General features: G+C 50.5%; 1 long non-coding RNA gene and 1 pseudogene across 1 annotated transcript; one reads left to right on the plus strand and one right to left on the minus strand.

Annotated features, from left to right (window-relative positions):
* Nucleotides 1-81: 81 nt before the first annotated feature.
* Nucleotides 82-5,277, plus strand: LOC142923833 (uncharacterized). Its single transcript, XR_012940877.1, has 3 exons — nucleotides 82-475; nucleotides 3,819-3,929; nucleotides 4,551-5,277. It is a non-coding gene; the product is annotated as an uncharacterized LOC142923833 (long non-coding RNA).
* A 7,801-nt stretch (nucleotides 5,278-13,078) lies between these two features.
* Nucleotides 13,079-14,441, minus strand: LOC142923829 (peroxisome proliferator-activated receptor alpha pseudogene; annotated as a pseudogene).
* Between the last annotated feature and the right edge of the window lie 297 nt (nucleotides 14,442-14,738).

Here is a 14,738-nt window from a genome sequence, read left to right on the forward strand (position 1 = left end):
CCACGCCCCGCGCCGCCCACGTGACCACCACACGATTCATCGATTCTCAACGAATCGAGGCCTCATCGCACCCTGATCCACTCAGGTTCGCAGCGCTATTTGGTTGAATTCCCAACTGCGGCTGTCCTATCGATGAGGGTTCGCCATGAGACGTCCCCTGTTTATTTTTCAATTGTTTTGTTTGTAAACGGAGACAGAATGACACATGATTAATAATCGACTCACGTTAACACTAACCGAGAGACATCGATTGCAACTATATGAATCGAATCGCGACCGTGGGGAAGATTGGGGCCAACGGCTCGCGAAAATGTTTTATCTCACCTGACATTGATGCCGATGGAGCGAGCAACAGTGGGCACGCGAGATCGATAGAAGATAAAATACGAAGTAGAGAGAGTGAACGGGGGAGGGGGGGGGTGGAGAGAAATCGATTACCAATTCGAATCGCGACCGTTCATCGCGACGACCCCAGGTGAATGGCCTCGTCGTGTGAGCAGTTTGCAGGCGAACGTGGGGGCCCAGCTGCTGCTGCCCGCATGGCTGGGGGGGGTTGGCGGCGCTGCTGCTGCTGCCCGCATGGCTGGGGGGGGTTGGCGGCGCTGCTGCTGCTGCTGCCCGCATGGCTAGGGGGGGGGGGTTGGCGGCGCTGCTCTGTGGCCCGGCGTGGATCAGCGCCCAGCCGCCGCTGCTGCTGCTGCTCTGCCGCTCCGAGTGTGGGGAGCCGCCTCTTCGTACGCAAGGCCTCAGGCTCGCCACTCGCTTCACGTTCGGGCATCGTTCGTAAACGACTACAATCTGATCTTTTCAAGTTTAACGAAACGGAGTAGGCTTTCGCGACCAATATTGTCCATAGTAGAGGACTGTGGATTGGATCGCGTGAATAGAAATCTGTCGTTAAGCCCGCCACCACCCGACATCCAATTAGGTTTGTCACGTAAACAAAACACACCAAATAGCGTGTTGGAGAGTAAACCCACAACATATTCTTGGTTTCGATATAAAGCTTTCGTGACTGCAAGGATTCATCTTCTTTGGTTCTTTCGGTAAAGTAACGTAGAATGAGAATAAAATAATAAATTGATAAAATAACAATATTCTCACGACGTTTCGGCCACAACACAAACGGCCTTCATCAGGTGAAGGGACGAGACTGTCTGGAGGACAGCGCTGGAGTGAGAAAGCCACGCTGAGATCACGACCTTTAAGCTGTGTGAGAAGAAACAAAGCGCCTTGACAAAGGAATTAGCATAAAAATTAGCATTGAAATGGCTGAGTGATTAGCTTGTGACTGGTCACAGAAAAGGCTATGTTAAAGTTAAAGCATACACATCCGCAAAGGCACCCCTTGACAAAGGAATTAACATAGAGTTTAGCATTGAAATAGTTAAGTTAAAGCATACACATCCGCAAAGGCACCCCTTGACAAAGGAATTAGCATAGAATTTAGCATTGAAATAGCTAAGTTAAAGTATACACATCCACAAAGGCACTCCTTGACAAAGGAATTAGCATAGAATTTAGCATTGAAATAGCTGAGTGATTAGCTTGTAACTGGTCACAGAAATAGCTATGTTAAAGTCAGAGCATATACAATCACCGAGGCACCTAGTACAAATCAAACAGGAGAATTTAGCATTGAAATAACTAGGCGAATTTAGCTTTGAAATAACTGAGTGATTAGCTTGTGACTGATCACAGAAATGGCTATGTTGAAGTTAAGGCCTACACATCTGAGCTATTCACAGTAACTGGGTATACAATACAATATATAATGAATACTATATAGTGAACCAATAAAAAATACTAAAATATAAATTACCTCAATGTTATCAATAAACTCTATATTCTCCAATCAGCTAAGCTACCAACAATAAGTCGTCATATATCACAATGCTATATGGCGAAAAATGGGGGACAGTTTCAACCGAGAAGATGGATTCTGGCTTAGTAACCATTGGAAAGATGTTTTAAACCATTTCCGTTCTTAATTAATTGTATTTTACGATTACCTTCAGACCGCAGCTTTTTCGCTGGCATTGACTCTTAATACCTCTCGCACCACGGTTAATGGTATAGTTTACAACATGGAGTATAATAGCGCCTCGCAGCTGTCTCTCTCCCTCCTCTGTTCCGACCATGGATGAACTCGTCCGTCTGAACGGGGCCCGTAGCTATCCGTGGTGCTAAAGTTGAGGGTAAGAATCCACCCATTTTTTCGCCATATAGCATTGTGATATATAACAACTTATTGTTGGTAGCTTAGCTGATTGGAGAATATAGAGTTTATTGATAACATTGAGGTAATTTATATTTTAGTATTTTTTATTGGTTCACTATATAGTATTCATTATATATTGTATTGTATACCCAGTTACTGTGAATAGCTCAGATGTGTAGGCCTTAACTTCAAAATAGCCATTTCTGTGACCAGTCACAAGCTAATCACTCAGTTATTTCAATGCTAAATTCGCCTAGTTATTTCAATGCTAAATTCTCCTGTTTGATTTGTACTAGGTGCCTCGGTGAATGTATATGCTCTGACTTTAACATAGCTATTTCTGTGACCAGTTACAAGCTAATCACTCAGCTATTTCAATGCTAAATTCTATGCTAATTCCTTTGTCAAGGAGTGCCTTTGCGGATGTGTATACTTTAACTTAGCTATTGCAATGCTAAATCCTATGCTAATTCCTTTGTCAAGGGGTGCCTTTGCGGATGTGTATGCTTTAACTTTAACATAACCTTTTCTGTGACCAGTCACAAGCTAATCACTCAGCCATTTCAATGCTAAATTATATGCTAATTCCTTTGTCAAGGCGCTTTGTTTCTTCTCACACAGCTTAAAGGTCGTGATCTCAGCGTGGCTTTCTCACTCCAGCGCTGTCCTCCAGACAGTCTCGTCCCCTTCATCTGATGAAGGCCGCTTGTGTTGTGGCCGAAACGTCGTGAGAATATTGTGTTATTTTATTTTATCAATTTATTATTTTATTCTCATTCTACGTGACTTTACCGAAAGAACCAAAGAAGATATTCTTGGTTATTTCGGTAAAGTCACGTAGAAGGGAAATAATAAAATAAAACAATAACATTCTCACGACGTTTCGATTGCAACACAAGCAATCATCATCAGGTGTGAAAACCACAGCAAGAATGTATTTTTGAAAAAAGTGGCGTTTTTGTCTTAACGTTAGCACCACGGACAGCGACTAGCGGTTGTTGAGGCGGACGAGTCCATCTATGCTCGGAGCGGAGGAGGGGGGAGAGAAGGAGAATGGAATGAGGTCTGAAAGTCGGTCGAGTTAATCAATTGGCATTGTGCAGAGCAATTACTGCCCCCTTACTGCGGAAACTTGGCAGGACCCTCCAAAGGAAGGAAGATATAGTGAGGCTTTCCACGGTAAACACGTGTAGGAATAATATAATACAAATATATATATTTTTTAAAGGCAAAGTGATTTCCGGCTCGAATGAGAGTTACAGAGGTACTCATCTGTGGTTTGCAGCTGAGAACCAGCGGTGGAAATTCCACATTCCTATGGTGGGGGGGGGGGGGTCTGTCCATAAGGCAACGACTTGTTTTCGCTACCCAAGATAGGATTGCATGGTACAATAATATAGGATTATTGTGGACCAGGGATACCTTGTGTTGTAGTGGTAGTGCCTTATACCAATAGTCCCTACTTGCAAGCCAGCCTAGCAGCATTTAGAAAATGAATCCCAGGGTATAAGTCGCTGGGGAGTCGAGTCCGTAATGTCTGTCCTAAGCCGCTCTGCTGGCTCTCTTCTCCATGTCCCTCCCCCACGCGCACTCCTAGGATCCCTCCAGTTCCTCCTGCTCCTCCTCCTCCCGTTCGTTGGGGCGGTGCTGCTCGCTGTGCGGTTCGCACGCGGAACGTGGCACAGAGAGAGGTCCCACGCACGGGGAGGTGAGCGGTGGCGTACTCGCCACGACTCCCCACAACTCACCACCACTCCCCACAACTCACCACCACTCCCCACAACTCACCACCACTCCCCACAACTCACCACAACTCACCACCACACCCTGCACCGCTCACCATCGCCACCACACCCTGCACCGCTCACCATCGCCACCACACCCTGCACCGCTCACCACCACACCCTGCACCACTCACCACCACCACTCCCTGCACCGCTCACCACCACTACACCCTGCACCACTCACCGCTAGAGCTGCGATATCTGATTATATGTTTTATTTGAGTGATTGATTTCCCTACCGATTACCGGTTCCATTACTCAACCAATCGGATAACAGATTCTCAGGAGTAGTTTTGTCATGTCCGATCCCGAGGGTCGTTCGCCGTCACAAATGTGCACTGCTCGCTGAAAATATTTCCAAATGGATGCTTCACGTCTCGACACGCCACCCAATGCATAACCTGAACAGCACAATTCTGGTTATATTTGGCACAATATTTGTTGCATATCAGACATTGAAATCACACGCGGCAACAAATAATTATGCCACAGTTAAATAGACACGAAAACTAAATAATTAAACTGATTCTCTTATCCCCTGCCAGGTGGCATCAGATTACCGGTGACGGAATCGCAGCTCGTCCGCACTTCGACATCAACGCCATCACCGCCATCATCGTCATCACTGTCACCTCCGCCGTCGTCGCCGGCACCGCTACCCCTGGGCAATCACAAGGTCGAAAATTATGTGCGATTTGCACACTTTCATCCAACAAGTTCCACTGCTTGAGCCTAGACGTCAAAAGCTTGGTATTGGGCTTGGTGAGACCAAGATATCTGATCAAGTCGTTGAGGTCTTTTTGGTTGGGGTAGTATGGGTTTCTCTCCTCAGCTCCACCTCTGAAATTGTCATCTGGATCTACAACGTCTTCTTCGCTCTCTGACTTGCTGCTCTCTCTCCGGATGAGTGGGTACGGGTAGCTCATGGCATTGTGGCACCGGGGCGATGGATGAAGGAAAGTGATAGCAGGTGCATTCTTGACAGTCATACGTTTGAAAGGGTCCACCATGCAGAAGTAGCAGTTGCTTCAGTGGTTAGTGGGTTCTTGCCAAATTCTTGGGATAGCGAACTTTATGGCTCTCTTTTCCCCTCTGTACCATCTTACAAAAATATATATATTTCACCCATGACTGTAAGATTCTCGCAACATTTTTCATATGTTATATTTTTTCAACAACATTGAAAATTGTAAAACATTTTCAAATGTAAAACTTTTACAATTCTTTTTTTTTTACAAATTTCATAACATAAAATTACGAGCAACAATTGTCCATCTTACCGTGCAGAGTTTTTTTTTAATTGCTCGCAGGTGAAATAAGGTGCCCAGGGTTTGTCTTGATCCTCGACAGGCATGTCGAAATATGGCTTGTAGTCCTCACACATCTTAGCAGATGCTTCCACAGAGTGCTTTTTCGCTCTTGTCTTGATAAATTGGCCACAGACAGAGCAAAATGCGTCTGCCGGATGCTTGCAGCCGCTTGATGCCATCTCGGAAAAATGCAGATATGTATGCACTTAGGCAGCTGGAACTAAAATGAACTGGTGGGCTTAAGGCCCCTGTATTTATACTACTATTTATATTACTGGAAAGTTCTAGAATGTTCTAGAAGTTACTCCAAGTTTACTCAGCACTGAATCTTTCTGGAATGTTCTGGAAAATATGTAAATTACAAAATATCACTGTCCTGGTCACAAAAGCAAAGTTTGTGGATAATGATTTCCATCTTCTCTACTTTTGAGGCATAAGCAATTAGGAAATAACACTTACTACCCAGGAACAAAAAACATTGTTACACAGTGCATTATCAGTGCTGTAGTGACTACATTATCAGTGGTGTAGTAACTACATTATCAGTGGTGTAGTGACTACATTATCAGTGACGTAGTAACTACATTATCAGTGACGTAGTAACTACATTATCAGTGGTGTAGTGACTACATTATCAGTGACGTAGTAACTACATTATCAGTGGTGTAGTGACTACATTATCAGTGCTGTAGTGACTACATTATCAGTGGTGTAGTAACTACATTATCAGTGACGTAGTAACTACATTATCAGTGACGTAATAACTTCATTATCAGTGGTGTAGTGACTACATTATCAATGGTGTAGTGACTACATTATCAGTGGTGTAGTAACTACATTATCAGTGACGTAGTAACTACATTATCAGTGACGTAATAACTTCATTATCAATGGTGTAGTGACTACATTATCAGTGGTGTAGTAACTACATTATCAGTGACGTAGTAACTACATTATCAGTGGTGTAGTAACTACATTATCAGTGACGTAGTAACTACATTATCAGTGGTGTAGTGACTACATTATCAGTGACGTAGTGACTACATTATCAATGGCATAGTAACTACATTATCAGTGGTGTAGTAACTACATTATCAGTGACGTAGTAACTATATTATCAGTGACGTTGTAACTACATTATCAGTGGCATAGTGACTACATTATCAGTGGTGTAGTAACTACATTATCAGTGGTGTAGTGACTACATTATCAGTGACGTAGTAACTACATTATCAGTGACGTAGTAACCACATTATCAGTGACGTAGTAACTACATTATCAGTGACGTAGTGACTACATTATCAGTGACGTAGTGACTACATTATCAGTGACGTAGTGACTACATTATCAGTGACGTAGTAACTACATTATCAGTGGTGTAGTGACTACATTATCAGTGACGTAACTACATTATCAGTGACGTAGTAACCACATTATCAGTGACGTAGTGACTACATTATCAGCTCAGGGGGTGCGGCAAGGTGAGGCCCCAATATTTGATTTGTCTCGCACGGTCGCACCCCAGAGGCTATGAGACATCGCGGCTCCTCTTGCCCTAATCACATCATCCGTACGCTCACGGTCGCAAACATTTAATGCTGTAGGAGGCGCTCCATCTTCACAAAATGCAGCCACCACAGCTCCATAGTCCTAGTTACCTCTTTGTAACATCACGTTACTGCTCTTAACTGAATTTAAATAAAACGTGGAACGTAAATGGACTCATTTTCATTTTTAAAAAAATTACGTGAACTGCGTTGTCAATAACTTTTTTGTTGTTCTTTGATGCCGTTGTTGAAATCAAATACCATGGTGGTTGTCAGGGGGGGGGGGGCAGCTCGTAGCTTTGGCCACCAACGGGGGGAGGGGGTGCACCTCGTGCCTCCGCGCTTGCTGCCACGGTTGCTAGGAGATGTTAACTACCTCGCCTGGTAGGCAGGATGCCGTGGGTTCGATCCCCACCTTGAACCCTGCTGTATATTTGTAGTTTGCGGCGTCTCTCTCCCCGCGGTCGTGTGGATTTGTTCGTCTCCGGCTTCTCCAGCTTTCCCCCTCCACGTTTTAGAATCAACATCGTGGGGTTTAGAGTATTATTTGTGCTGCAATACATTGACGTGCGATGATATCAGCAGCCACTTCGTCAAGCCATCTGCTTTGTGAGAGCCAGGGCGCTTATCTGGTATACAATAACACTGAAAAAATAATTCTAGATTTGAAGCTTTCGTGACTGCAAGGATCCATACTCTTTGGTTCTATTCGGTAAAGTCACGTAAAAAAAATCAACAAAAAATAATAATCAAAATAATAAATAAAAAATGCCGCGACGTGTCGGCCAGCAAGTGCGGTCGACACTTGCTCCCCCCCTGTACATCGTTCATCATGCTAAGTCCTCCAATTAAATGCTATTTTTTATGCTAATTCCTTTGTCAAGGCGCTCTGCTCCCTCTCACACTGCTTAAAGGTCGCGGTCTGAGCTTGGCTCTGTTTCACTCCAGCGCTGTCCTCTAGACAGTCTGCTCCCTTCACCTGATGAAGGCCACTTGTGTTGTGGCCGAAACGTCGTGAATTTTTTTGTTGTTGTTTTTTTACGTGACTTTACCGAATAGAACCAAAGAGTACTGAAAAAATTATTTAGTTTTGCTACTGGTCGGTCTATGCAAAGCCTACGGCACTCACATTCCCGGCCGGCAATGCCGCCCCTCCGGCTGGCTGACGTCTCATCATCTCCTCCTTCCTACTAGAACCCCACACACGCGCGAAGCATTGTAATTTTTACGCAAACATTAAACACCACCCCCGCCCACCCCCGCGCCCTGGCCTTCGCAACACTGATTCACAAGTAATGATCTCACGTCATGTCCCGCTATTCAAGAACCGGGCAGGAGGAGGATTTATCCACAGCTCTGTGGCTGTCCGCCTGATGATGCTGAGTTGTAATTACAGGCGGAACGTCACGGGGCTCATATTGTAAATGCTGCAGTGGGTTTACTCTCCAACACACAACCGCTGTGTGCTGTACTGGTAACGAATTGGCCACGTTTTGTTTACGTGACACACCTTACTAATTGGCTGTGTCGGGTGGTGGTGGGTTTAACGACACATTTATATTCACACGATGTAACCCAACAAAATCTACAGAGACTCCTCTACTTAGGAACTAGTTGGGTTCCATATGTCTGTTCGTATATGTCGATTCGTTCGTAAGTCCAACTTTACTCCTGTCGATTCCAAACATGTTGTATGGCGTGTACACTTAACCCGGGAATGGCATTAAAAGTTATATAATCTCATTTAGATGTAGATGCCACTGGTTTTTCACGTTCTGCAGATGTAGATGCCACTAGTTCTTAATGTTCTACAGATGTAGATGCCACTGGTTCTTCACGTTCTGCAAATGTAGATGCCGCTAGTTCTTCATGTTCTACAGATGTAGATGCCACTGGTTTTTCATCTTCTGCAGATGTAGATGCCACTGGTTCTACAGATGTAGATGCCACTGGTTCTTCATGTTCTGTGGATGTAGATGCCACTGGTTCTTCATGTTCGGTTCTTCATGTTCTGTAGATGTCACTACCGCCATCTATTGCATGGCGGTTGAACTCACGACTCTCGGTCCGAACAGGCAACTGGACACACGGACAGGTTTGTTCATATCTCTGAAAGTTCGTAATTCACATATATTCGTAAGTAGAGGAGTCCGTGTGTTATGGATAATATTCAACCACGCAATATCTCTCTATCCAATCCACTCGATCCACGCCCGACCGCCTTTGTCTCCCCCAGTAGTGATGCTGACACAACGCACCATGTCAATGGACGCACTTGAGGCCGAGTCGACCTAGGGGAGGCCCAGGATGGGTTCAGATAATCATTGCCGATGTTGGTCGTGAGCGGGAGTCGAACATCAGGTCGCCAGGGTTCGTGGCGCAGTGCGGAGCTAACCGCTACCACTAACCGCTCCCTATTTTGCCACTCACCCACCCACCCACCCACTCACCCGCTCAAGCACTCACCCACCCACTCGCCTGCACACTTACCCACTCGCTCACCCGCACACTCACCCACTCGCCCGCACACTCACCCACCCACTCACTCACTCGCCCACCCACTCGACCACACACTCGCCCACAGACTCGCCCACTCGCCCACCCACTCGCCCACCCAACTCACCCACACACTCACCCACTCGCCCACCCACTCACCCGCTCAAGCACTCACCCACCCACCCACTCGCCCGCACACTCACCCACTCGCTCACCCGCACACTCACCCACTCGCCCGCACACTCACCCACTCGCCCGCCCAACTCAACCACACACTTGCCCACTCGCCCACCCACTCACCCACTTCCCCGCACACTCACCCACCCACTCACTCACTCGCCCACCCACTCGACCACACACTCGCCCACAGACTCGCCCACTCGCCCACCCAACTCACCCACACACTCACCCACTCGCCCGCAGACTCACCCACTCGCCCACCCACTCGCCCGCCCGACTCACCCACTCGATCGCATACTCACCCACTTACCTGCACACTCACCCACCCACTCGCCCGCCCAACTCACCCACACACTTGCCCGCAGACTCACCCACTCGCCCACCCACTCGCCTGCACACTCGCCCGCCCACTCGCTCGCTCGCTCGCTCACTCGCTCGCTCACTCGCTCACCCGTCCGCTCACCCGCCCGATCACCCGCTCACCCACTCGTCCACCCATTGACCCACCCACTCGCCCACCCATTGACCCACCCACTCGCCCACCCACTCGCCCATCCACTCGCCCACCCACTCGCCCACCAACTCGGCCCCCCACTCGGCCCCCCACTCGCCCACCCACTCGGCCAACCACTCAGCCACTCACTCGCCCACTCACTCACCCACTCACCCACCCATTGACCCACCCACTCGCCCACCCATTGACCCACCCACTCGCCTACCCATTGACCCACCCACTCGCCCACACACTCACCCACCCACTCGCCCACCCATTGACCCACCCACCCACTCACCCAATCGCCCACCCGCTCGCCCACTCGCCCACTCGTTCACCCACCCGCTCACCCACTCGGCCACCCGCTCGCCCACTCGGCCACCCGCTCACCCACTCGCCCACCCATTGACCCACCCACTCGCCCACCCATTCACCCACCCACTCACTTGCCCACTCACCCGCCCACCATCACCGGTGAAAGTAACCGAGGCCACCACCCAAGGTCGTCAATCATCCCCACCTCCTCTTTTAGTTCCTTGCATTGCTCCATTGTTCCCGTCATCATCAACAGCACCTGGTCTCGCTGCGATATGTACAAATACACGGGACGTGTGTGTGGTGCACAAGTCTACACCTCGCTCCTTCACAGCATCACCCCCCCCCTTCCTTCCCCCCGCCCCCCAAGAGCCCAGCGATAGACAATGAGAATAATCTATGGATTGTTAGACGCACTCAATAACCCCCCCCCTGCCCCCCGTCACGCTACGTTAAAACAAACGTTTGGGAGTGCGTCTTATGCTCCGGTAGCTGTGTACGGTGTTAACTTAATTTACACAGGGAAGACACCCGGAGTGGCGTCTTACTTTCCGGATCGTGTCTTATACTCCGGAGAATACGGGGGTAGCGATTATTCATCGATTAATGATCGATTATTTACATCAATTAGTTTTTGGCTCCAGGTACATTGCATAGAGTATTTTCGCGCCCGCGAACGAGTGTCGGTTCTTCTCATTACTTTTAACCCGGCACGCGGAGGCACCCGCAGAGTTGCCGGACAATCGGCTCGGGAATCACGAGACGGAATGACACCGCCAACGCAGACAGAACGACACCACCAACGCAGACAGAATGACAGCGCCAACGCAGACGGAACAACACTCCCAACGCAGACAGAACAACACTACCAACGCAGACAGAACGACACCACCAACGCAGACGGAACAAATGACACCACCAACGCAGACAGAACGACACCACCAACGCAGACGGAACGACACCACCAACGCAGACGGAACGACACCACCAACGCAGACGGAACGACACCACCAACGCAGACGGAACAAACAACACCGCCAACGCAGACGGAACAAACGACATCACCAACGCAGACGGAACAACACCGCCAACGCAGACGGAACGAACAACACCACCAACGCAGACGGAACAAACGACACCGCCAACGCAGACGGAACAAACGACACCACCAACGCAGACGGAACGAACGACACCGCCAACGCAGACAGAACGACACCAACGCAGACGGAACAACACCGCCAACGCAGACGGAACACCACCGCCAACGCAGACGGAACAAACGACACCACCAACGCAGACGGAACGACACCACCAACGCAGACGGAACAAACGACACCACCAACGCAGACGGAACAAACGACACCGCCAACGCAGACAGAACGACACCAACGCAGACGGAACGACACCACCAACGCAGACGGAACAAACGACACCACCAACGCAGACGGAACAAACGACACCACCAACGCAGACGGAACGACATCAACGCAGACGGAACAAACGACACCAACAATCGGACAAAACGACGCAACCGAGACGACACGAAACGAAGGAGGCAGACTCTCACCCCCCCCCCCTCCCTCCCTGAGATGATAAATCTCGACTCTAGAGTCCCACATCCGCAACCTCCTCCCGAATCTCGGCGTGCGGAGATGGCGAGGTGAACGCACGCAGGGACTGTGCTTAGGGTTGCCACCTGTCCCGGGGTTTCCCCCCGAGATCGACCTCTCGTTATTGAAGAGGCAGCTCTGACGTCCTCCTGGGAGAGCCGAGCCCCCCCCACACCCCCTACCCCCGCTTCTGTCAGTTTGATGAGAACCGTCGTGGTAGTGGTGGTGGTGATGGTAGTGATGGTTGTGGTAGTGATGGTGGTGATAGTGATGGTGGTGATAGTGGTGGTCGCCTTGGTGGTGATGGTGGTGGTGATGATGATGGCGGTGGTGATGGTGGTGATGGCGGTGGTGATGGTGGTGATGGTGATGGCGGTGGTGATGACGGTGATTATGGTGGTGATGATGATGCACGCGGTGCACCATTTCCCACCAATCGTTGGGAGTCATTTCGGCCACGCCGCATCCACTTCGCCTCGTCGCGTCAGTCTCGTTTTCGCAACGCAGCTGACAGGATTATTTCAACGTGGGACAAAGAGAGTTGAATCGTACGGGATTATTATCGGGCAGGCTTTGCCACTCCGACGGTTTTCGCCCAACGCCGTGGAACCCCGGACTCCCAAGCCCGCCGAGCAGCGTTCCGAACAGACATCGAGCGAGAGCAACAACGGAAGCTCCGATAAGTAATGAGGCATCAACAACTCCAGAATAATGGGTGCACCTGCGTGGCCGTGTGCGATATCCTCTTGCACACGATACGTCCCGGTTTTTGTGAACTCGGAGGTGGCAACCCCCCGCCCCAAGCACCCCCGGTACAGAGGAGATGCGTTTACATCCATAGCCGGTAGTGTCCCTGAAGAGTTCCATTTGTGGCGATGGTTCCGCCCACCCCTCGGTAGCCAAGCCGCTGTCCCCCGTGTCACCCTCCGCCCCCCCCCCCCCCCCCGGATGTCACATGGAACTGGCCGTTCTTCACTCTGTCGCGTTGCCCGGATTATTTTTACCACGATGCCGCGGGGGGGGGGGGGGTGAATGTTTACGCGTCCTTCATGACGGCGCTGGTGGCTGAACCCACCCACCCACCCCGCCCCCAACATAAAGCGGAACCGGGCAGAGAAGAAAGTGAAAGGGGAAGCCGTCCAGTTGTGGCCGTGGGCCTCGAGTCGAAGGTTCCTGTTCCTGCTCTTCCGTCTCGGGCGCCGCTTTGCCCATCTCGTCCGCCCCTCCGCCCCACGCTCCCTCCATCTCGTCCGCCCCTCCGCCCCCAATTCACGGTGATTGCCAAACGAAGCCACGGCGTGATGCATGAGACGCGCGATGCTGGTTCGCATTAAGATCGAGATCCTGTACACGTGTGTGTACACGTGTGCGTGCATGCCCAACGTGACACGGGCGAGCGTCGGTTCAAATCGAGACACCGTGCGAGTCGACGAAGGTCGAGGCAGCCCCCACAATGTCTGTCTGACGCCAGCACCACTGGGCAGGCTCAACGTAAAATCTCTCCTCGCTTCTGGCGCACTCCAGGTGATGTGGTCGTAGGTGTCTGGAGATGGCATCGCGTGAGATCACGTGTCCTGTCATCATCCCCATCGTCGTCATCAATATCATCTTCCTCTCATCAACAAGCAACATCATCATCATCAATACCACGTCCATCACCAATCACCACTCTAAAAACGTTACCATCAAACATCGCCATCATCACCACCCCCGATGCCATCATCACCATTGTCATCAGCAGCATCATCACCATCTTCACCATTGTCAGCAGCATCAATACTATAACCATTGCCATCACCAGCCATCACCATCGTCATCACCACCATTATCATCAGCAGCAGCAGCAACAGCATCATAACGTATTCTTCGTTGGTGGCAAACGCAGGCTCACGAACAGAGTTTGCGACTTCCCGGACCACAGCCATTGCCCCGCTCAGTGGCAGTTGGGGGGTGGGGACCTCCCACAACCCCCTCCTCCGGTGGTGGCTGTGTGGTGGTGGCGGTGGTGGGGGCCACTGTTTAGACGTCCACCTCCCTCCCCGCTCGCCCCCCCCCCCACACTCACGCCACCCGTTGTGTTTACTTTCAGAGAGTTCAGTTTCCGAAGGTCAAAGCCTTCCACCGAGGGGCAGCGGGGGTGGGGGTTGTGTGTCTAGGGGGGTAGAATGCGGGGGTGGGGCGGGTACAGCCGAGGGGGCTCCCCCCACCCAAGGGGGGTGCCTCAGTACATGTCCTTGAAGATCTCATGCAGCAGGGGCGGCATGGCCGTGTCGGCCTCCGTGCGCCGAATGTCGTGCACCATCTGGGCGTGCTCGGCCACCAGCTGGCGCAGGTCGGAGAGCTTCTGCAGCAGCTTGGGGAAGAGGAAGGAGCTCTTGGGGTGGCTGCGCCTCAGCTGCAGGTCGAGCGCCTGCAGCACGCGCTCCTGCATCCGCTCCACGGGGCCCACGTCCAGGAGGCCCGGTCGGTCTGGGCGCGGGCAAGGGAGCGACGATTAGAAAGCGGCGAGGGAAAATTTCGCCCGGCCGAGACTTTCACGTGGCGCGCAACGCGGCAGGGAGGAGGGTGATTCAGGGGTTCGAGAAAATCCACAGGCAAGCGGGAAAGGAAGGCCCAGAGTTGCTCGCCAACAATTGTCCAAGCTCTGCCGTCCTTACAGTGGAACGTCCAACTGGGGATAGTGAGTGGTGTACACACGGCAGAGAAAACCGCGAGTTCCCCGGACAAAACGTGTTGGCCGTGAGCGGGAATCGAACTCGGGTCACTGGGTTCGTAGCGCGGC

This window comes from Petromyzon marinus, unplaced genomic scaffold, assembly GCF_048934315.1.
Source record: "Petromyzon marinus isolate PM22_M1 ecotype Great Lakes invasive population unplaced genomic scaffold, UKy_Petmar_22M1.pri1.0 PM_Scaffold_76, whole genome shotgun sequence".
Lineage (NCBI taxonomy): Eukaryota > Metazoa > Chordata > Hyperoartia > Petromyzontiformes > Petromyzontidae > Petromyzon > Petromyzon marinus.